Genomic DNA, 25,401 nt, shown 5'->3' with positions numbered 1-25,401 from the left:
TAGTAAAATTATGGTAGTGATCAGTTCACAGCATATACATATATTAAATCATTATGTTGTATACCTAAAACTAATAAAATATTATATGTCAATTATATCTCAGGTTTTTTTTAAAAAGCTGTTCAACACAGATATAATACACTTGACAATATGCTATATCCCTTCTCCTAACAATTCTTCATCATGTCCCATTGGGAAGAAGAATCTTGCAGGGAAATCTTTAAGCCTTCCCATGTAGAATTATGGTAACTACTTAACAGTTCTCATGTTTAATTAGGAAACCATTACATTGCTTGTCTTAGATCCCCAGATAAGTGTGCAGTTATGGAGAAGGTTATCTGGTAAGAACATAAAGGGAAATTGCTTATATATGTGAATGCAAAAATAAATCATGTAGATAGAGTCAGGCCTCAAAGCAAAAGCCCTATTTAATTTTTTATTTAAATTCAAAAACAGAACTTTTAAGTTGTCACTAATCTTAAAATTGATCAAGGTATATGTCTCATTGACCTCATAAACTTTGTAAACATTTACCCTTAAATGACCTTTTGGGAAAGAATAAATGTCTCTAACTTAGTCCTCAATGATTCACAGAATGCCCTGCACTCCTGGAGATTAGTGTATGCCATCAATCCAATCCATCCACCCATTTTAGACAAAAACAATTTGACCTGACAGGAGTCAGCAAATGGTCCAAATGCCACTTGTCCTGGACTGTCTAGTTTGTGTCCCAGAACAGATGGACGCCTAGCACTAGAGTTAGGCAGTTATTATAATCAAAGCCATGAGCACCCATTTGAAAATATGTTTGATAAATCAATTTGGTTAAACTGGATGGAAAATCTGTGAAAGCTAAAGATTTTCAACAATAACGCCAAACAGGTCATTGTTAAAAAGACAAATCAAAGTATAACTTAAAGAATAAAATTAAACTCACACAAAATTTTCTTATGTCATTCCCTCCTTGAGTGCATTTTTTAAAAAGAACTCTGGGCTTCCCTGGTGGTGCAGTGGTTGAGAATCTGCCTGCCAATGCAGGGGACATGGGTTTGAGCCCTGGTCTGGGAAGATCCCACATGCCGCGGAGCAACTAAGCCTGTGAGCCACAACTACTAAGCCTGCACGTCTGGAGCCTGTGCTCCTCAACAGGAGAGGCCACGACAGTGAGAGGCCCACGCACCACAATGAAGAGTGGCCCCCGCTTGCCACAACTAGAGAAAGCCCTCGCACAGAAACGAAGACCCAACGCAGCCAAATAAATAAATAAATAAATAACATTTATAAAAAGAACTCTGAGGCCAGATCCAGACTAAACAGGAAACAGTGCCATATATCAATTATCCCATTTCCCCCAGTGCATTGGTGGGGAAAAGGGGTGCAGAGCAGAACACAACATATTTTCTATCCCCACTACCACTAGGTCAATAAAATTTTAGCAAGCACTAAAAACAGTGAAATTTTAGAATGAAGCTCCAGTTACCCAGACTTAATGGCTACTAAGAAATGTTTGTAAGTAAATTTTGGAGTGTGAAAATCACACATCATAATACCTATGCTCCATGGCCCTATCCAACTCTCTCTTTAGTTACAGCCAGAGGAGAACAGTCTGCACCCAGACATATGCAGGATAAAAATCCTAGAACTTTCATGACTTGTAAATGGAAATGTTAACAATAGTTTTAACCCCTGTAAGTCTTTCTTACTTTATCTGTGAAATGTAGAGTCACACCACACCAGAGGACTAATGTAAGGATTAACTCAATTGAGTGTGTAAAGCTGTTGGGACAGTGCTTTCCACTGTACCCTAAATAAAATACACTAATATTCTACTCTTGGCCTGGAATGCCTGTCCTTCACATCCCCCCTTCTGCCTATCAGAACTACATCCACTCTTCAGAGTCTTTTAAGTCATTCTGATGCCTGGCTTTTAACTTTAACACCACAATGACCTTCCTCATCTTTAACATTCAAATGTGTTTAATATCCAATAGCATTCATCATACTATTTAATGAGACACAGCTCTGAATATTATTTAATAGTTCAGTGGCATATACTATAGATGTCAAGCAGAGAAGAAGCTCCAAGCCTTCATGCAGTATCACCTCATCCTTCTATGTTCACCTCAAAGCCTACGAGGGCTTTACAGAAACTAAGCAACATTCAGTAAATAAATGCCGTATGAATGAATGACCAAATAAAGGCACACAAATTACAAGTTGTTGGTTGAAAAAGGTAGCTGACGTGGCTTTTGAGAACACAGAAAAGTAAATTTATGACGCATGCTATAACTAAAATCTAGTTTACCTTTTTAAAAAATGCTAAATGAATACCCTCTGGGCCTAAATACCACTGCAAACAAGTTACAAATGAAGAAAAACATAATGCAATCAACTCCTTACCCAAATGACACCTCCTATAACATTAGCCACTTCTACAAAGACTATAAAATTTGACAGATATTCTCAGCTCAGAATTAGTATTCCTCTGTTCCCTAATTCATTGTATTTCTAAAGAGTCAGCCAGTGGGGGGAGTGGGAGTTCATTAACAATGTAGTCACATAATACTAACGGCTAACAAATTTTTGAAATTGTGGAAATTTTTTTAAATTAAACTTCTGAATATTAATCACAAGAATCACCAGTGCCCACGTACTTATAAATTATAATATTTCATAATATTATTTCTATATCATGTAAATACTCCATTAAACTGTCACTCTTCTTACCTCAAGTTCTTCTGGGATATAGAGGTACATTCTAAACAAATAAAATGTAAACGCACATCATTTTTAGAGCCAGAAAAATAAACCAATATTAATCAAAATTCAAATGACAATGGAGAAAAGTCGCTACTTTCTAAAACATTACCCAAACTGACAGAAGTACAAGGCCAGTCTCATAATCCCAGCAGTCACTCATCAATTTAGTCTTCATCTATTTGTTCATCCCAAAGCCTCACCAGCTGGTCTCCAGGCTGCTATCATAACCCTCCCCCAAAAGCAAACCTCATTTTTAGTCTGTGACCATAATATTCATCAAAAAATAGCTAGGGCCCTGGAAATTATATATTTCTGAGACACAATTTAAGGAGCATCACAGTCTCTGTTGACAATTACAGACAAGCACAGTTACAAATGGTATGGTGAGGAGGGTACAACAGGGGGATCAACAATAGGGAAATACTGAAAGTTAAGTTCAAATTGCCAAACACAGACAACTCAGATAAAACCTGCTCTAAGCAAAGGTGAGTCATGATTGTCTTTATTAAAAAGGACCGAGACAAACAAAACCTAACTGTAATATCCAAATTTTCTGTTCTGCTTAAAGGTACTTCCATACACGCTACGATATTTGATCCCTAAAACAACCTTTTTGAAATGCAGGAAACATGCTTATTTTACAGTGAAGAGAATTAAGATGTGGAGAGATTGTGTTACTCAAAATAACAAAGCTAACAAGTGGTGGGGAAAAGATGTTAACTTGGGCTTTCTGGCTGCAAAGGCAAAAAGCTCTATGCATCACAACATGATGTCTTTCTGAAGCCTGGGCTAGAACATTGTATTGGAAATGTGGTTAACCTGCTCCCATAGACAGAGATATTATTTTTCAATAATAGATACAAGAACAATTATATTCCAAGGAACTGGACAAACTAGAAGAAACGGATAAATGTCTAGAAACATACAACCTAACAAAATGAGTCATGAAGGCAGAAAAAGCTGAACAAACCAATTACTAGTAAAAAGATTAAATCAGTAATCAAAATCCTCCCAACAAACAAAAGTCCAGGCATAAATGGCTTCACTTGTGAAATCTACCAAACATTTAAAAAAGATTAATACTGGACTTCTCTGGTGGCACAGTGGTTGAGAATCCACCTGCCAACGCAGGGGACATGGGTTCGATCCCTGGTCCAGGAAGATCCCACATGCCACAGAGCAACTAAACCCATGTGCCACAATTACTGAGCCCACGCACCACAATTACTGAAGCCCGCAAGCCCTAGAGTTTGCGCGCTGCAACTACTGAAGCCCACTCACTCTAGGGCCCACATGCTGCAACTGTGGAAGCCCACGTGCCTAGAGGCTGTGCTCCGCAACAAAAGAAGCCACCACAATTAGAAGCCTGCGCACCACAACAAAGAGTAGCCCTGCTTGCCGCAACCAGAGAAAGACTGCACAGAGCAACGAAGACCCAATGCAGCCAAATAAATAAATAAATAAATAATAAAAAAGAATTAACACAAACCCTTCTCAAATTCCTCCAAAATATAAAAGATGGGGGAACACTTCCAAACTCATTTTATGAGGCCACCATCACCTGATACCAAAACCAGGAAGGACACTACAAGAAAAGAAAACTATATACTATAACTATATAACTATAAACTAACATCGCTAATGATCATAGATGCAAAAATCCTCAAAAAACAAAAAAACCCCAAAAAATCAGCAAGCCAAACTCAACAATATTATTGAAAGGATCATACACCATGATCAAGTGCAACTTATGCCAGGGATGCAAGGATGACTCAATATCCACTAATCAACGTGATACCAAAAAATAACTAACTGAAGGATAAAAATCATATGATCATCTCAATAGATGCAGAAAACCAACTCGAAATGGATTAAAGACTTGGACACAGGTCTTAAAACCATAAACTCCTACAAGAAAACACAGGGGGTAAGCTCCTTGACATCAGTTTTGTCAATGATATTTGACACCAAAGGCAAAGGCAACAAAAGCAAAAATAAATAAGTGGGACACATCAAACTAAAAAGCTTCTGTGCAGCAAAAGAAATCATCAACAGAATGAAATGGTAACCTACAAATGGGAGAAAATATTTATGAATCATATATCTAATAACACATTTATATATATATATATATATATATATATATATAAAAAGAACTCATGACTCAACCAAAAAACCAAACAATTCCCAATTAAAAAAATGAGAAGAACTGAACAGACATTTTTCTAAAGAAGACTTGTATTGATAAATGGCCAACAGGTACATGAAAAGGCACTCAACAACACTAATCATCAGGAAAATGCAAATCAAACTACAAGGCGGGGCACAAGCCTCTTAGACAGCCTCATCCACCAGAGGGCAGACAGCAGAAACAAGAAGAACTACGATCCTGCAGCCTGTGGAACAAAAACCACATTCACAGAAAGATAGACAAGATGAAAAGGCAGAGGGCTAAGTACCAGATGAAGGAACAAGATAAAAGCCCAGAAAAACAACTAAATGAAGTGGAGGTAGACAACCTTCCAGAAAAAGAATTCAGAATAATGATAGTGAAAATGATGCAGGACCTCAGAAAAAGAATGGAGGCAAAGATCGAGAAGATGCAAGAAATGTTTAACAAAGATCTAGAAGAATTAAAAAACAAACAAACAGAGATGAACAATACAATAACTGAAATGAAAAATACACTAGAAGGAATCAATAGAATAACTGAGGCAGAAGAATAGATAAGTGACCTGGAAGACAGAATGGTGGAATTCACTGCTGCAGAACAGAATAAAGAAAAAAGAATGAAGACAGCCTAAGAGGCCTCTGGGAAAACATTAAACGCAACAACATTTGCATTATAGGGGTCCCAGAAGGAGAAGAGAGAGAGAAAAGACCCAAGAAAATATTTGAAGAGATGACAGTCGAAAACTTCCCTAACACAAGAAAGGAAATAGCCACCCAAGTCCAGGAAGCACATCGAGTCCCATACAGGATAAACCCAAGGAGAAACACGCTGAGACACACAGTAATCAAACTGGCAAAAATTAAAGACAAAGAAAAATTACTGAAAGCAACAAGGGAAAAACGACAAATAACATACAAGGGAACTCCCATAAGGTTAACAGCTGATTTCTCAGCAGAAACTCTACAAGCCAGAAGGGAGTGGCATGATATACTTCAAGTGATGAAAGGGAAGAACCTACAACCAAGATTACTCTATCCAGCACGGACCTCATTCAGATTCCATGAAGAAATCAAAAGCTTTACAGACAAGCAAAAGCTAAGAGAATTCAGCACCACCACACCAGCTCTACGATAAATGCTAAAGGAGCTTCTCTTAAGTGGGAAACACAAGAGAAGAAAAGGACCTACAAAAAGCAAACCCAAAACAATTAAGAAAATGGTCATAGAAACACATATCAATAATTATCTTAAACGTGAATGAACTAAATGCTCCACCCAAAAGACACAGGCTTGCTGAATGGATACAAAAACAAGACCCATATATATGCTGTCTACAAGAGACCCACTTCAGACCTAGGGACACATTCAGACTGAAAGTGAGGGGATGGAAAAAGATATTCCGTGCAAATGGAAATCAAAGGAAAGCTGGAGCAGCAATACTCATATCAGATAAAATAGACTTTAAAATAAAGAATGTTACAAGAGACAAGGAAGGACACTACATAATGATCAAGGAATCAATCCAAGAAGAAGACATAACAATTATAAATATATATGCACCCAACATAGGAGCACCTCAATACATAAGGCAACTGCTAACAGCTATAAAACAGGAAATCGACAGTAACACAGTAATACTGGGGGACTTTTAACACCTCACTTACACCAATAGACAGATCATCCAAACAGACAATTAATAAGGAAACAAGCTTTAAAGGACATTTAACAAGCTTTAAATGATACAACAGACCAGATAGATTTGACTAATATTTATAAGACATTCCATCCAAAAACGGCAGATTACACTTTCTTCTCAAGTGCACACGGAACATTCTCCAGGACAGATCACATCTTGGTTCACAAATCAAGCCTCAGTAAATTTAAGAAAATTGAAATCATATCAAGCATCTTTTCTGACTACAACGCTATGAGATTAGAAATCAATTACAGGGAAAAAAACGTAAAAAACACAAACACATAGAGGCTAAACAATACGTTACTAAATTACCAAGAGATCACTGAAGAAATCAAAAAACACCTAGAGACAAGTGACAATGAAAACACAACGATCCAAAACCTATGGGATGCAGCAAAAGCAGTTTTACGAGGGAAGGTTATAGCTATACAAGCCTACCTCAAGAAACAAGAAAACTCTCAAATAAACAATCTAACCTCACACCTAAAGGAACTAGAGAAAGAACAAACAAAACCCAAAGTTAGCAGAAGGAAAGAAATCATAAAGATCAGAGCAGAAATAGATGAAACAGAAACAAAGAAAACAAGAGCAAAGATCAATAAAACTAAAAGCTGGTTCTTTGAGAAGATAAACAAAAGTGATAAACCATTAGCCAGACTCATCAAGAAAAAGAGGGAGAGGACTCAAATCAATAAAATTAGAAATGAAGAAGGAGAAGTTACAACAGACACCGCAGAAATACAAAGCATCCTAAGAGACTACTATTCTATGCCAATAAAATGGACAACCTGGAAGAAATGGACAAATTCTTAGAAAGGTATAACCTTCTAAGACTGAACAGGAAGAAACAGAAAATATGAACAGACCAATCACAAATAATGAAATTGAAACTGTGATTAAAAATCTTCCAAGAAACAAAAGTCCAGGACCAGATGGCTTCACAGGAGAATTGTATCAAACATTTAGAGAAGAGCTAACACCCATCCTTCTCAAACTCTTCCAAAAAATTGCAGAGGAACACTCCCAAACTCATTCTATGAGGTCATTATCACCCTGATACCAAAACCAGACAAAGATACTACAAAAAAAGAAAATTACAGACCAATATCACTGATGAATATAGATGCAAAAATCCTCAACAAAATACTAGCAAGCAGAATCCAACAACACATTAAAAGGATCATACACCATGATCAAGTGGGATTTATCCCAGGGATGCAAGGATTCTTCAGTATACACAAATCAATCAATGTGATACACCGTATTAACAAACTGAAGAAGAAAAACCATATGATCATCACAATAGATGCAGAAAAAGCTTTGACAAAATTCAACACCCATTTATGATAAAAACTCTCCAGAAAGTGGGCACAGAGGGAACCTACCTCAACATAATAAAGGCCATATATGACAAACCCACAGCAAACATCACTCTCAATGGTGAAAAACTGAAAGCATATCTTCTAAGATCAGGAAGAAGACAAGGATGTCCACTCTCGCCACTATTATTCAACATAGTTTTGGAAGTCCTAGCCACGGCAATCAGAGAAGAAAAACCAATAAAAGTAATACAAGTTGGAAAAGAAGCAAAACTGTCACTGTTTGCAGATGACATGATACTATACATACAGAATCCTAAAGATGCCACCAGAAAACTACTAGAGCTAATCAATGAATTTGGTAAAGCTGCAGGATAAAAAATTAATGCACAGAGATCTCTTGCATTCCTATACACTAATGATGAAAAATCTGAAAGAGAAATTAAGGAAACACTCCCATTTACCACTGCAACAAAAAGAATAAAATACCTAGGAATAAACCTACCTAAGGAGACAAAAGATCTGTATGCAGAGAACTATAAGACACTGATGAAAGAAATCAAAGACGATACCAACAGATGGAGAGATATACCATGTTCTTGGATTGGAAGAATCAATATTGTGAAAATGACTATACTATCCAAAGCGATCTACAGATTCAATGCAATCCCTATCAAATTACCAATGGCATTTTTTACAGAATTAGAACAAAAAATCTTAAAATTTGTATGGAGACACAAAAGACCCCAAATAGCCAAAGCAGTCTTGAGGGGAAAAAAACGGAGCTGGAGGAATCAGACTCCCTGACTTCAGACAATACTACAAAGCTACAGTAATCAAGACAATATGGTACTGGCACAAAAACAGAAATATAGATCAATGGAATGCGATAGAAAGCCCAGAGATAAACCCACGCACCTTTGGTCAACTAATCTATGACAAAGGAGGCAAGGATATACAATGCAGAAAAGACAGTCTCTTCAATAAGTGGGAAGATCCCACATGCCGCGGAGTGGCTAGGCCCATGAGCCATGGCCGCTGAGCCTGCGCGTCCGGAGCCTGTGCTCCGCAACGGGAGAGGCCGCAACAGTGAGAGGCCCGCGTACCGCAAAAAAAAAAAAAAAAAAGATGTGGTACATATACACAATGGAATATTACTCAGCCATAAATAAAAAAGAACGCAATTGGGTCATTTGTAGAGATGTGGATGGATCTAGAGACTGTCATACAGAGTGAAGTAAGTGAGAAAGACAAAAACAAATATCACATATTAACACATATATGTGGAACCTAGAAAAATGGTACAGATGCACCGGTTTGCAGGGCAGAAATTGAGACACAGATGTAGAGAACAAACATATGGACACCAAGGGAGGAAAGCAGCGGTGGGTGAGGGTGCTGGTGTGATGAATTGGGAGATTGGGACTGACATGTATACACTGATGTGTATAAAATGGATGAGTAATAAGAACCTGCTGTATAAAAAAATAAATAAAATAAAAAGAATGTATAAACATTAAAAAAAAACCACAATGCGGTATCACCTCATGCCTGTTAGAATGGTTATTATCAAAAAGATAGGAGAGGGGAACACGGGAGGGCCACCTGGCCTTCACGCCGTATGCTGCCACATCAGTGCTTTGCCGCCTTGGTGTCGTGCGGCTGACGACAGGACTTTCACCAAATGTATTTTAAAGTGTTGTCTCACCGGCCACTGGAATTCAGAGCCTTCTTTGCTGACTACAATGCCATCTGTAACAAGGAAACAGGCCAGCTCTGCCAAGCTGACAAGGAATTCATCATTGTGGTAACCAGTCTGGCCAACAGGTGCTCATATAGTGTGGTTGTTCACAGTGCCTGGTACAGGGTCTTCTCAAAGAAGCCAGTGCTCTCTGACCAGCCGGCCCCAAGCCTGGGCCTGTCAACGCTCCCATTCTGGATCTGCCTCCCTCGACTCTTTCCCTCCAAGACCGGTTGTGAAATGGGTCTTGATCCCCCATCCAACAGGTTACTCTCTCCTTGTTTCATCCAAAGTCAGGCCTTTTGGGTGTCAGAGGTCATGCTAATTCTTCTCAGAGAAATGAACTGAGGATAAAGACACAGTGAACATGGGTCTGTGTGAACTGGAGAAAGTCTGACCTCCCTGCCCAGTAAAAGGCAATGCTGGAATTTGCTCTTGCTATTTCCCGAGCTGATGACATAACAGATGACCATTTCAAAAAGTTCGAGGTGCATGGCTTCAACCAAGAAGATGCCTGGGATATAGCTGCAATTTCAGCTTTTTATGCTATGTCCAACCGCCTTGCTCATTTTGTCAGTCTTGTTCCCAACAAAGAATTCTATTTGATGGGCAGATCCAATGATGTCAAAGACATCAGGAGTGAACCTGCTGCTCCCAAAGTATAAAAGCCTGAACAGAAAGGCCAGTGTTTACATTTCCAGCACATTGCATTATAAGACACCAGTTGGGAAGTAATTTTTTTTAATGTTTAGTCAATGGATAAGGAAGAAAGTAAATAAATTTGTTCCCTGCCTGCTTGATGAGATAGATCCTAAGGGACATGTGATATCCGGGCCTAGGGGAAACCTTTTACGTTTTTACTTTTGCTGTGATCTGAAAGGTGCATCAGGGACAAAGGTGAACATTTTTTAGCTTTTAAAAATAGTGTTGGGCTTCCCTGGTGGTGCGGTGGTTGAGAGTCCGCCTGCCGATGCAGGGGACCCAGGTTAGTGCCCTGGTCCGGGAGGATTCCACATGCCGCGGAGCGGCTGGGCCCGTGAGCCACGGCCGCTGAGCCTGCGCGTCCGGAGCCTGTGCTCCGCAACGGGAGAGACCACAACGGTGAGAGGCCCGCGTACCACAGAAAAAAAAATATATATCCTTACAAAATTATTGCATATAAACAAATGAGATATATATATAATTATTTACAAAGCACAAAGGTATTAGGCAGCAACATAATGCAAAATATCAAGAGAACAAAATCAGAATGTGCCCTAAGGAATTTAGAACTTAGCAGACGACCTAAGGTAAGTATGAACAGTATGCCTGTGGAGATGAAGGGTACCCTGACTAAAACGAAGGGAGATAAGGGAAAGTGAAAGTCAGCAGGTGGTATTTGCTTCACTGCATAGGTAGTGTTTTGAGTGTTATCTGAAGCAGTCAAAAAAAGCTAAATATGTTAAATACTGAAAGAAGCAGGTATCTGGCATAGCTAGAAGAGGAATATTAGGTGCTGAGAAAGGAGAGTAACGTGAATCCAAGAAGAATGCTCCTACAAGAAGCCATACAGATGAGCTGACAGAAAATAAGAACAGAGAAGAAACAAAACCAATACCAAAGATAACACAAGGAAGGGCTAGGTCTAAAAGAGGGAGAGTAGAATAAAGACAGTGGGTTACAGATCATCCTCGTGTGCGATGCCGGAGTTCAAGAAGAGTATAATGCAGTATTATGCATGATTATGAACAATGCCTTTATTTTACAAAGTTTCTATCCAGAAAGAAAATTCTTCGTATTTATTCCTCAGAATGAGGCAGCAATCATTACAAAGTACATTAAGTGTGTATATTCATAATACATAAAGTTTTACATATGCTCTCCCACTTCAAAATGCAACCCAGATTTTAAATGCATTAAGTCACTGCAGCCTGCCACCCCGAAAAAAAAAGGAAAGAAAGAAAGAAAAGGTAATGCTTTTCATCTAACAAAAATCAGACAGGGTACTTGCTCTTTCCTCTCTTCAAATTTTAACCTTTGAAGCAGGTATCTCTGGTTAAGAAAAAATTCCTAATATCAAAACCAAATTCCTTTCCTCTTTCATTAGGTTCAAACTGCTATCAAAGAATTAGTATGACTGAAAAAATTTTTTAATTAACATTTGAATTAAATTATGGACATAAAATTCAACTGTCACAGAATCCAAAGTAATTCCCTCAGTGCAATCTTCCAGAAAGCAGGATTTTAGACGGTTGATATTAGAGAAGATCACCAGAAATTGGAAAGGAGATTCAATGGGCATTTATATCATGATCCAGCAAGATCCTGAATGCTTCACCAAAGAACTATTATATTTCTCTTGTGAACCTCAAACTTCTAATAGCTTGCCTTCTAAAATGCTCTTATTACTAATTTATTGGCTTTGGCTTTTTTAGACCAAAATATGTAGAACTGCAGAAGCTTCTGATCAGCACAACCATAATTAAGTGATACAATTTTAGGCCAGCCCAGTCCTCATAAAAGAAAAAGAGAAATAAAAAATTTTTTTTAATTTAAGCTTGACATTTTAGCCTATGTAGTCGCTCATTAATATAGTAGTTAAGAGAGAGTTCTGGAGTCAAACTCTTCTCTTACAATCCTGACTGATCTTGGGCGAGTAACTTAGATCTAAGTCTGTGCCCTCATGTATAAAATATAGGTATTACTAATACCTACTCACAGAGTTGTTAAGGCTGAAAGGAGACAATGCATGTAATATTCTTTGAACACTGCTTCAAAATAGAAAATATTCAGTGAAAGTTTTAGTCACTCTTCACATTTGTTTAGGCTTTAAAATGCATTAAAACAACCTAGGGACCTCCATTACCACCTCCAAGAACCTCTAAGGAGTACAGGGACCTGAGATTTTATAATCATGCCCTAATATGTCCCTCCACTACATTTTTAAATTAAATCAATATATGCGCTTTTTACCTGAATTTATGTCTCCCTGAAGATGGCACATTCAGGAAAATATTTTGTCTGTTGATTTCTGGTGGACTTACAGCGGGTTAGAACACTATAAATGGCAAAGAACCATAAAAGCCGTATTTTTGTGTGTTTGAGTTTCCTATTCTGAACATACATTACTTTTGTAATCAGAAAAAACAGATGTTGTAAGATTAGTGTTTTCCCTCAATAATTTATTTTGGCAGTCAGGAATTTTTATGAAATCTACTTATTTATCCAAGTGCCTAATAAAATAGATTCTTAGAGGTTTTAGTATTTTCTTCCTACTTCTTACATATTACATTGCTCACAAGCAAAGACCTGGAAACAAGACACATTTACTAAACCATATTATATAAGTAAATTTTATATATCAGAAGTTTCCTTCTAGAGTACAATCTATTTATAAATCTATCTATTTATAATTCAATCGTTTGGAACTCATTTTCCCTTAAAAGCAATGTTGTAAGTATGGCTGAAGTTCCTAGATTAAGCCAGAAAGATTATTTAGCCATATTATTACTGAATTCTAGTAATAGGATTATTGACCTAGGTTTCAAAATCCAGGGTCAAGCCATACAATAGAAAGAAACAGAAGTTTTAAAAAAATCCAGCTTCTTTTATGAAGCTCAGGAATATCCCTTGGCAATTTTCTTAAATAGGCAGCTTGCTTTGCTATCTTTTGACTGCCCTCTAGTTTGTGCCCCCCTGCTCTCATGCTGCCCCTTGTGCCCACCTATTACAGAACTCCATCCAAACCTGGTCTCCCATGATGCAATCTTACCCAGTCCTCTTTTCCCAACTATCCTACCAATGTAAGTGATCACATTTAGATATTAAATATAGAGTAATATGAATGAACCAACTCACACTGAACCCCTTAATTCTAAGCTGGAGCATTTCTAGTCATATAAAATGAAGTGAAATATTCAGGCCACATCAAAACAGACATTACTGACCTACAAGAGAACCAGGCACAATCAAATTTTCACAACTCTTCTTTTATATTCTTCTAAGCCCACCAGGTTTCGAAAAGTACTAAAACCATCAAAGACATGTACAGTGAAGAAAAGATTAAAAGCAGAGAGTGGACACCCTCTGAGAAACTTAAAAGTTTAGAAAATGCAGTACACAAAGAACATGTGAAATTAAAGAACTATGATTTAGTTTAAATTAACACCAAATGCTAAGGGAACACAAAAATTATGTCTTAAGCGACATTATAAATACAAATGACCCCTGAACTATGTGGGGTCAGGGGCACTGACGGACTCTATGTGCAGTCGAAAATCTCCGTATAATTTACAGTCAGCCATCCGCATCCGGAGATTCAACCAACCAGAGCTTATGTAGTACTGTAGTATTTACTACTGAAAAAAAAAATCTGCATATAAGCAGACCTGAGCAATTCAAACCTTGTTCAAGGGTCAACTGTATATGAGTAGGAGGCAGAAAGACATTCCAGGAAAAGAGATAATAAGAAGGCAAGGAGTTTAGAAAAAGCAAGACAGGTGCATGAGGTGATAAAGATACCACACTGGGTTAAAAAAGGAAAGGAACATGGTTTTGATCTGGAGGTATATGGGACCAAGTAGAAAAAAAAGACTTCAAGTAAACGGTACAGTACAGAATTGAACAGACCAAAAACTGGACCACTTCCAGGTAATCCTTTGTTTTGGAGAATGTCCTATATATTGTAGGATGTTTAGCAGCATCCTCGGCCTCTACTCACTTGATGTCATTAACACCTCTCTCCACTAAGTGATAACAGCTAAAAATATCTCCAGACATTGTCACATGTCCTCCAGGGGACAAATTCAACCTGCTTTAAAGAATCAATCTTTAACCAAAAAGCCCCAAACAAAGCAAAAAATATATTAAGCTACGAAAGGAACCAAAGCAGGAAATGTGCAACTACGCTAAAACACTAACTGGTCAGATCCCCGAGCACCTGAGTATTCTAAGAAACCAATTTTTCCTAATAGCTGAGAATCTATCCTTGTAACTACCAAGTATCTCTTTTTTCCAATTTTAACTCTCTTGGAGAAGGTTTTTTAATTTTATATATTTTATATAAAACATTATAATATTTTTATTTTTATATACGACCTTGCCTTAAGCAAGAATATCAAAGAAAATTTTAACTCTATTTTAAGATTCAGGGTCATTGTGAAATCCATTCATAACTGTATTATAAGACTTTGAGATCTTCAGAGAATATTATAAGTAAGGAACAACAACAGTTTTATGTGGTTCAAGGAAAGTACATGTGGATAGAACTGGGTAATTAGGTAAAACAGTATAGTCTGGAGTCAGACCAAGGAGTTTGAATTTCATCTCTAAGAGTAAGCACTCATCCTGTTCTTTTGGTGGGTAAATAACATAAACAGGTCTGTTTTCCGAAGATCATCAATGAATGAATGAGAGAAAGACCAGAACCCAGTAAGAAGCTCCATTTAGACATAACAGGCCAAGCAGAAGGCAGAGGCTGCCTGACCTAGGGTGGCAGTGATGGCAAGGAGGGAGAGAAAAATATAAAATATAGCTGGAAGACCAATTTGGTGAACTACGGATGAAAAACGGAGGGGATATAAAGGGTCAAAGATGACACTGGCTTCCGGCTACGTAGATATAACTAAGACTGGCAAAACAGTAAAAGAACCTCATTTCCAAGGAAAAAAATAATGAGCTAGATTTGGGTTTTAAGGTCTAGCCTCGTGAACTCAGTAACCTAGGCTTTATTTAAGCAAGTCAAGTTAAATTTCTACTAAATTTCACCCTCAGTGAAGAAAAATAACACACATCCAACTTATCTGTGAAGATTAAATAACACAGTAAAAGCATTCTGGAAAGAACCAGTCTAGTATAAGAAATGACTATTCCTCTTTTTTTTATTATTCCTGGCAAAGCTACCACTAAGTACAAGCTTCATGGGGTACCTTCATTTCCCTATCACAAATCTTTCCAATCACCCTAAAATAATTCACATTCAAGCCACCAACAGCTTCTTCCTGGACATTTCTGTTCCACTGTACTGGTTGTTTTATTTCACCACTGTGTTTCACCTCTGCCTTGACATCCTTTACAGCATGTTTTAGGAAAACTACAATAAGGATATTAATTCTGAAAGTTTCTTTTCCATTAACACATTTTTCATCTCTATGTGTTTCTTCTACTCTATCTTGTCTACTCTACTTCCTAATACCCCAGTCCTACTTCAAATCTGCACTACATACTTCAATAGCCTCATAAGCCTCCAACTTTTTCCAAAAAGTTAAAAAAATAATTCACTCCACTACACTCCCCCTCCCAAAAAAAAAAATCCTCCTGGCTGTGAAGGTCTGACTCATCTGGACAAAAGGAGAATCACTGAGGTAAACGTGTGTTCCTCTTTGTATTAAGCCTCAAGAGAGAAAAGGGTTGTAGAAAGTTGGAACATCATACTCTCTCCCTCCCAAAAGAACCTCCAAAGCTGACTCAGACTTTGTAAAGAAAATGTGAAGTTCTACAAACAGTAAGAAAGCGTGGGTAGGAAAAAAGGAAGAGAACTCAAAATATAGAAAACTAGATGACTAGAAACTAGATGACAACACACAACCCACCAGAGTTGGTTATATGTTTCACTGGACATGTCTCATGGCCTGTATCTACCATCATGCCCTTCAAGAGTAACTGCCCACCAGAAAAATTCCTGTTTAGATGAAGGATGGATACCAGACACCCCGATGGCAAAAGGAAATCAGAAAACATCCATATGTCGTCAGAGGTGAATCAATCAGATAATCCCTCAAAGGAGCTTACTAAAGTTGTCAAAGTGTGGTCCCCAGTGGAGCAGCATCAGCATCCACATCACAAGCAAGGGAACTTGTAGGAAATGCTAATTATTTGGCCCTATTCTAGGAATAGGGCCTAGCAATCAGGTGACTGTGATACACCCTGAAGCTTGCCTATTATTAAGATCCTCTGAGCCTCCTTAAATCCTGGTTTATTAAGTATACCATGGAGCTTGCACTTGGATTAATGTTGAGATTTCCCTGTATCCTTGAATACCTAGAATAGTGCCTGACACAGAATGCCTGACTCAATAAATGTTTGTTGAATGAACGAGTGAACGGCCTTAAAATAAACTTTACCCCTTACTAAACTACTGTTAATGGAATTGTTTCTTGTAACCAAAGAATCTTAATTAGGCAATGTGCATGGGGAGTGGGGGCAGGGTACACACAAGATGGCCAAAGTCATTTGGAGCTAGTCCATGGGGACGTAGAGAGAGCTAGAACACTGTTTTGTGAAGAAAAAGCTAAGAAACATACCCTGTCCAAAAGAAAAAGTGAAGGAATTTCAAGGGGCAAAATTGAGAATTTAATAACAGGGTCAAGGAAACTGCAGCTATAAGGAACTGTGATTTGACCTTGTACAAGCTCTGAGGCCAAAATAGAAAACTGCCATGCTTTTTCAAGAACCTAGGAAGTTAATAAATAAAGACTTTGACCTCTGTCTCAATGAGAAGTGAAAAAGTCTATGTATCTAATGATTTACCTGATCTGTATGTAATTTGTACCTTAAGATTCCACCACACCATGGAAATAATTTATACCTTTTAACTCTGCTGTAGCTGACAGATCAGGGACATAACCATCAAAAATACGAGTGGCCAGACTAAATTCAGAGAGCTCTCAGAAGCAGAATTCTACCCTCTTCCCTATCCCTATTGATCCTCTGAATATTGACAGCAGAAATTTACTCCCAAAAAGGCAAAAAAATAAAACAAAACCAAATGAAACTTTTAGGGGCCCAGGGGCAGGGGGCTGCCTCTACTTCCAAACCCCTGAACTCCAATTCTCTGTATGTCACAGAAGGATTCTTCTTTCTCAAATGCTGTATTAATAACATTATATGTCCATCAACAGATGAATGGATAAAGAAGATGTGGCACATATATACAATGGAATATTACTCAGCCATAAAAAGGAACGAAACTGAGTTATTTGTAGTGAGGTGGATGGACCTAGAGACTGTCATACAGAGTGAAGTAAGTCAGAAAGAGAAAAACAAATACCGTATGCTAACACATATATATGGAATCTAAAAAAAAAAAAAAAATGGTCAGAAGAACCTAGGGGCAAGACAGGAATAAAGATGCAGACCTACTAGAGAATGCACTTGAGGATACGGGGCGGGGGGGGGAAGGGTAAGCTGGGACAAAGTGAGAGAGTGGCATGGACATATATACACTACCAAACGTAAAATAGATGGCTAGTGGGAAGCAGCCGCATAGCACAGGGAGATCAGCTCGGTGCTTTGTGACCACCTAGAGGGGTGGGATAGGGAGGGTGGGAGGGAGGGAGATGCAAGAGGGAAGAGATATGGGGACATATGTATATGTATAACTGATTCACTTCGTTATAAAGCAGAAACTAACACACCATTGTAAAGCAATTATACTCTAATAAAGATGTTAAAAAATATATATATTATAGTCCCTCAGAGGCCTCCTAATGAGACCACCTTCCAATTGTCTTATAAATCATATTTAAATTACTAACCATGGTCTTTTTTTAAGTGGGGGGGGGTATTCCACCTCTCTTATTTCCCACCAAACCCCCACTTATGCCCTCTACCACATTAAATAACTCTATCACCCATAAGATGCATCACCCTCACGCAGGCTACATGAGGGCAGGGACTTGTATCCCCAGTGCTTAGAACCATGTCAGGCACAAAATGAACAGTAGAGTATGTGTTAATTGACTGACCCCCACTCCCACTCCTAATCCCAGTTTTGTTTTGTTCTTTTAATCTCTTTATTAATCTCAGTCTATCCTTCCTCAGCTCACCTCTTCCAAAAAGCCTCTCCTGACTGGCTCCAAGGAGCTGAAAGAAAACCATCTTGCTTCTGTTAGTACTTATGTACAACTATCACTGGTTATGTTTCAATCACCTATGTTTTATTCCAATCTATCTTCCGTTTTCGGTAAGATACTCAAGGGCTAAAAGCAAGCCCCTACTGAAGTAGTAAACCTGCCAAGGCTGTGCCCAGGGTGAATGCAATGTTCTCTCTCATAATCCATTGCTCAACTTGCTAATTAGACACAACACAGCCACTTCACCCACAGCAGGCAGTAGTGGCAGCAGCAGGGAGGAGGAGAAGGGAGCAGAGAGGAAGGGATTTGGCAGAGAAAGAGACCACATCTAGATGAGACTACGGGAAAGGAGGGGGGAGGGTAGCAGGACCCAGAAAGTCTCACTCACTCTTTCCTTGGGACCATCATAATCCCTCCCACAGGCACTTGATATATCAAGTTGTAAGTCCATTGGCTATACTTCAGGACATTTTCCTGCTATTACCACAACTCTATTTCATCTTAAATATGATGAAGTTTTAAACAAAGTCAAGATACTGATGGCACAAGCATAAATTATTAAATGAGGCAAATCATTTGGGGAAAATAAGTGTTTATAAATTACTTACCACCCGCCTTCCCCAAAGAAGGGGTAGGGGAAAGGCAGACCAAAAAAAAAAAAAAAAGAAAAAAGAACTAGCACAAAGCAACTCTAAAAGGACAGCTCTGGCTCTAGGATGTGATGGATCTACACTCCCCACCTTTCCCACCATCTTCACTCCAACTTTCTGGCCATCTGCTGCTACTGCTGAAGGGCAGTAGGAATGTAGAATCTGAGCTAATTCCTTCAACCTGCAAGGCAATTTATTCTAATTACCCAAATAATAAGACACTATTCACTGATATGCTTTAAGACTTCTGTCAAACCTTGGAGTTGATTTTTTGTTTAAAGATCTACTTCTACAGGAAAACAGGATGTCGAAGAACCTCACTTGTCAAAACTAGATCAAAGTTATAAAAGTTCCCTACAAAACAGAAGTTGAAAGGAAGAAGTCGACAGCTTTCTCCTCAACAGTCCTTATCCCCATCTATAATTGTCTTCAGCTTCATGTAACACAAAACTACCAGCGCTAAGGCAGCAAAAACATCCCTCCCCTGTTTTTTCAAACAAGTCTTCATTAGCTCCCTCTTCCGTTTAAAAGTTCCATGGCTAGTTTAAGTTATGACAACTCAAGCAGTTCTATTTCTACATTTCCTAATTAACAAACTTACCAGAAAAATGATTTTTAACCAAAGCCAGAAAGAGGTTAGCAGAGAGTAATTCATGATTAGGCTACAGAAACAAAAGGAACATTCCACAGAGACAAACTACCCAGTTTCCCCATTTAGTGCTGCAACTCCAGGAATCTAATGATCCTTCATTTTTTCAAAAAATGAAAATGGTAGTAAAATTCCCTAGTGTTGACAGCAGGTGATTTTTAACTTCACTGCTGCCTGACAGGCACCTACAGGCTTTACCTGGCCTCAATCTGTCCAGTTTGGAACTGCCAATTAGTCGCTTCTCAAAAGCAAATCTCAATGTAAGTCATTAAAAAAAAGTGCTTTGCAAAGCGTCAGATACAATGAATTAGTCAACCTCAGGACATTAGAACAAAATAAAACTTGGGTGCCCAATCCAAGCTGCAACTGTCAAAGCCAAGTGACAAAAGAACATCGTTCCAGAGCAAAGAAAGGATCAAATTCTCAGAACAGTTGTGATACATATAGTGCTCCTCTTAAATACAAATACTCTTAACTACCGCAGCAATTGAACAGGTGTCTTCATTGGTAAGCTTAGCCTTTCTCAACTGAGGTTCCACAGGACAAAATTAAGCACTAATGCCCTAAGGCACAGGTTGGCAAACCTTTTCTGTAAATATTTTAAGCTTTTCAGACCACAGGGTCTCTGTCACTATTCAATTCTGCCATTGGAGCTTGAAAGCAGCTGCCAACAATTAAGTAAAGGAATGAGGTAACTGTTCCAATGAAACTTTACAGACACTGAAATTTGAATTTCATATAATATTCACAGAATTATTTTCTTCAATGATTTTAAAACATAAAACGATTCTTATAAAAAATTTCTTAGTTCTTTGGCTAGATTTAGCTGAGGAGCAGTTTGTCGACCTACTCCCTAAGCCATCCTTTGTGTATTAATAGATTAACTTCTCTCTTATGCATGCAGAATTACACTAATTACACACCATACTACAGAGAATTGAGAAATAGTCACTCAAATCATTTTTTGCATGTCTGTAGTGCTCTGATTGTCTAATAGAATAATACTCTGTCTAGTATGAAGCTAACTGATGAGATTTTGTTAGCACTTGTTAATTTGGGCAAATAACTTTACACAAGTTAAAAGTTACTCTTCTTAAAGCCTCTTAAATATAAAAAGGAACTTTCACATCCAGTATATTGCCGATGGATAACAAAAATCAAACTGTTGCAAATTAAATCTCTGGTTAATATATTGCTAGAAATAATGAAGAAATTCTTTTAGTAAAGCCCAGAATTCAATTATCATCTTTCAATCCATTTTGTATCTTCAGATCCTGTTTCTTCTTAAAGCAGAACCTACCTGAATAAAAATCACAAGCATACATTACAGGATTGTCTCAGACAATTAAGTAGATTTGAGTTCTAGCTCCACCTCTTTCTAGATGAGTGAGCTTGAGCAAATTCCATACTCTCTTTACTCATCTGTTAAGGAGAGGAAATATCTGCAACCCTCCAAGAGAAGTCAAAAGTATACAATTAAACTTAGGCAGAAATAGTTTGTATAGTGCTATAGAAATATCAGTTGCCATTATTAGGTGCTCAGTAACTTTCTTCATATTATCATCTTCTAATTTTTTATAACACTCCAGTGTTAGTTTCTGCTAAGCCTCAGGTTTAGTGGAATATTGTGCACCTAGTAGTACATTTCATTCAACACATTAAATTTAAGCAAAGCATAAGCAATAAGCAGTAAAGATGACTGAGATGGTCTCAGCACTCAAACAGTTTAGAATGAACGCCAACACGTATACATGATAAGTCAGTGCTGTAAGAGGAACAAATGAAAACCAACATGAATACTGTGGAATGAGAAAAAGTTTCACAGGTAGTTAATAAGGGCCTGGGTATGTGATGGGAGAGATACTGTAACAGAGGGAACTGCAAAAGCACAGATACAGAGGGGTAAGAGAACACTCCACACACTCCAAAATGCAGGGCAGTTCAAGTTCTAAAACAAATTACACAAGGAGAATTTCATTTTTAAAATCCAACCAGGAAAAGAAAAACCTTCCCATTAAGTCTCTAAAAAGTACACATCTTGAAGGATAAACAAGGGGGCTCATTTTAAGCCAAAGAGTTGGAAAAATTATGAACCATGCTACCTTCAACCCACTTCATCATCATTTCCCAAAGCACTTTACAATGTCTAAGAGGATATATTTAGAGGGGACTGAGTTACAGGAAAGGGATGTCTGGCCTAGCAAGTCTCTGAGGAAGTGGGGATTGGCATACCTGTCTCCCTTGATGACACATGCAATATATCAACCTGCTTCAAAAACCATTTTCTTAAATTCTGCAAGTTATCATCGTTCTCAGTAAGAAAAAGCAATACAGCAATTCTTAAAAGAATAAGTTACGTATGTTTCCTCGAGGGGAGTGGGGACTAGGAAATCTTACGTTCTTCCTCTAGAGTTTATTTTCTTACATCATTAAAAACCTTTCCCGTAAACAAATTTTATTCATGTTTTCTACCCCTTTACCACCAACAACAAAATTAATTTACCTTGTGCCTAAGCATGGTGAATTTTAACCCAGAAGACGAATGAGTAATGAGAAGGGTGTTCTGTAATTATTACCTCTCCCTCTCAAGATTGCCACTGCATCAGCCACGCCACCAGTAGAAGATTAAAGATGGCCCCCAACTCTCTGCTAGGCCTCTGACTGAGAGATGCAGTCCAGTCCCCATCCCCACTCCCGCCCCCTTGAATCTGGGCAGGTAACTGCTTTGACCATTACAATATGGAAGAAGTGATGCTACACCAGTTTCCAGATGAGCCTGTCAACTGTGTGAAATAATAATAAATTGCTTTTTTAAGGCCCTAAATTTTAGAGTAGTTTGCTAAGAAGCACCAGATAACTGGAACAGTAACCATGTCTCAGCTCCAGCTTTCAGGGCTTTCACCACACCACAACCAAAATACTGTTTCACTTATAAAAGGAAATAAAAACTCAGAAGTTACAATGTATTGGAAAGGTTTCTAACAGAATATGCTGTCAACTCTCAGAGCATAAAAAAGATGACCAAAGTGTCCTAATTCCTCCTAAGAAATGCAAAGTGACCTAACATCAGTCAAGTTCCTCTGAAAGGTTATAAAATCAAACTCCTTGAGTATACCCAAGTGATGCACTGATTCTTTAAACCAAAGAAAACCCTCTGGTCTGGAAGGTTAGATACCAGGAAGCAGTCATCTCCGGAAAGTAGTATTTAAAAAGGAAGTGAGGCCTTTTTCACAATGGGTTTGCCGCCAGGACACAGGTGTCATGAAAACCACCACTAAACCTAAGCAAAAATGGGAAAGGAGAAGACCCACATCAACATCGTTGTCATTGGACACGTAGATTCGGGGAAGTCTACCACTACTGGCCATCTGATCTACAAATGTGGTGGGATCGACAAGAGAACCACTGAAAAGTTCGAGAAAGAGTCTGCCAAGATGGGAAAGGGCTCCTTCAAGTATGCCTGGGTCTTGGACAAACTGAAAGCTGAAAGCAAGTGTGGCATCACCACTGATATCTCCCTATGGAAATTCGAGACCAGCAAGTACTATGTGAACATCATTGATGCCCCAGGACACAGAGACTTCATCAAAAACATGATTACAGGCACATCCCAGGCTGACTGTGCTGTCCTGATTGTTGCTGCTGGTGGTGGTGAATCTAAAGCAGGTATTTCCAACAATGGGCAGACCCGTGAGCATGCCCTTCTGGCCTACACTCTGGGTCTGAAACTGTTGTTAACAAAATGGATTCCACTGAGCCACCCTACAGCCAGAAGAGATATGAGGAAACTGTTAAGGAAGTCAGCACCTATATTAAGAAAATTGGCTACAACCCCGACACAGTAGCATTTGTGCCAATTTCTGGCTGGAATGGTGACAACATGCTGGAGCCAAGCGCTAACATGCTGTGGTTCAAGGGATGGAAAGTCACCCGTAAAGATGGCAATGCCAGTGGAACCACAATGCTTGAAACTCTGGATTGCATCCTGCCACCAACTTGCCCAACTGACAAGCCCTTGCCTTTGCCCCTCCAGGACATCTACAAAATTGGTGGTACTGGCACTGTCCCTGTGGGTTGAGTGGAGACTGGTGTTCTCAAACCTGGCATGGTGCTCACCTTTGCCCCAGTCAACGTGACAACTGAAGTGAAGTCTGCTGAAATGCACCATGAATCTTTGAGTGAAGCCCTTCGTGGGGACAATGTGGGCTTCAATGCCAAGAACGTGTCTGTCAAAGATGTTCATCGTGGCAATGCAGTTGGTGACAGCAAAAATGACCCACCGACAGAAGCAGCTGGCTTCCCAGCTCAGGTGATTATCAGGCCAAATCAGTGGTGGATATGCACCTGTGCTGGATTATCACACAGCTCACATTGCTTGCAAGTTTGCTGAGCTGAAGGAGAAGACTGATCGTCATTCTGGGAAAAAGCTGGAAGATGGCCCCAAATTCTTGAAATCTGGTGATGCTGCCATCATTGATATGGTTCCTGGCAAACCCATGTCTGTTGAGAGCTTCTCTGACTATCCTCCTCTGGGCCATTTTGCTGTTCGTGACATGAGACAGACGGTTGCTGTGGGTGTCATCAAAGCAGTGGACAAGAAGGCAGCTGGAGGTGGCAAGGTCACCAAGTCTGCCCAGAAAGCTCAGAAAGCTAAATGAATATTACTCCCAATACCTGCCACCCCAGTCTTAATCAGTGGTGGAAGAACGGTCTCAGAACTGTCTCAATTGGCCATTTAAGTTTAATAGCAAAAGACTGGTTAATGATAACAATGCATCGTAAAACCTTCAGAAGGAAAGGAGAATGTTTTGTGAACCATTTGTTTTGTGCGTGGCAGTTTTATTAGTTTTTAAAATCAGTACTTTTTAATGGAAACAACCTGACCAAAACTCTGTCACAGAATTTGAGACCCAATAAAAAAGTTTAATGAGAAAAATTTTAAAAAGGAAGTAAGAAACAACTTTCATTTTATGCTATATACAACTCTGACTTGCTTAAAATAAGCATGTAATACTTTTACATTTTTAAAAAGATACTTCCTTTGAAAAAAACCAAACCATTGTAGTCCTAACAACTTTTAAATGCCTTTTTGGTGCACTAAGATGATGGCAAATGCCATTCTTAGCTATGCTTTCACAGAATGAAAGACAGTATCAGCCCCCAAATAGATACCTATTTTTAACAATGAGTAGACCCTGGGCTCTAACTTATTTCTCTTTCTCATCCTACCAGCCACATTCTCCTGCACAGTATGGCACTTCCAGTTAACACAGTGCCCAGCAAAGGGAGGAGGACTGTGAAAGTGGAAACTGCTTTGACTTCCTTCTTTCAAGCTTTGACGGGTACTAGGTAAAAGGAGAACAGTTTCAGAACTTCCCCCATGCCTCCAGCAACTCTGTGCTAGGCCTCCTTGCAAACCATTTCCCATGGTGTTCTCCTCTTGAGGCCTCTGCCTTACTCCCAAACCCCAAAAAATTAGCAACACGGCTGGATGCATATGAAAAAGATTGGCAAAAAGTCAAATCAGAAAGATGAGGGGCTGAAAAAAAAGGAGAATAGTTTCTCCCCTGAATATCTTTAAGT

General features: G+C 38.7%; 1 protein-coding gene and 1 pseudogene across 3 annotated transcripts in view; one reads left to right on the top strand and one right to left on the bottom strand.

Annotated features, from left to right (window-relative positions):
• ZFAND3 (zinc finger AN1-type containing 3) overlaps positions 1-25,401 on the bottom strand; it is a 320,362-nt gene that overhangs the window by 262,771 nt on the left and 32,190 nt on the right. The window lies entirely within an intron of this gene.
• On the top strand, positions 23,048-24,748 carry LOC101284652 (elongation factor 1-alpha 1-like; annotated as a pseudogene).

This window comes from Orcinus orca, chromosome 10 (genome assembly GCF_937001465.1).
Source record: "Orcinus orca chromosome 10, mOrcOrc1.1, whole genome shotgun sequence".
In the NCBI taxonomy this organism is placed as follows: Eukaryota; Metazoa; Chordata; class Mammalia; order Artiodactyla; family Delphinidae; genus Orcinus; species Orcinus orca.
Note: the sequence above shows the minus strand (reverse complement) of the source record. Positions and strands in the feature narration are given on the sequence as shown.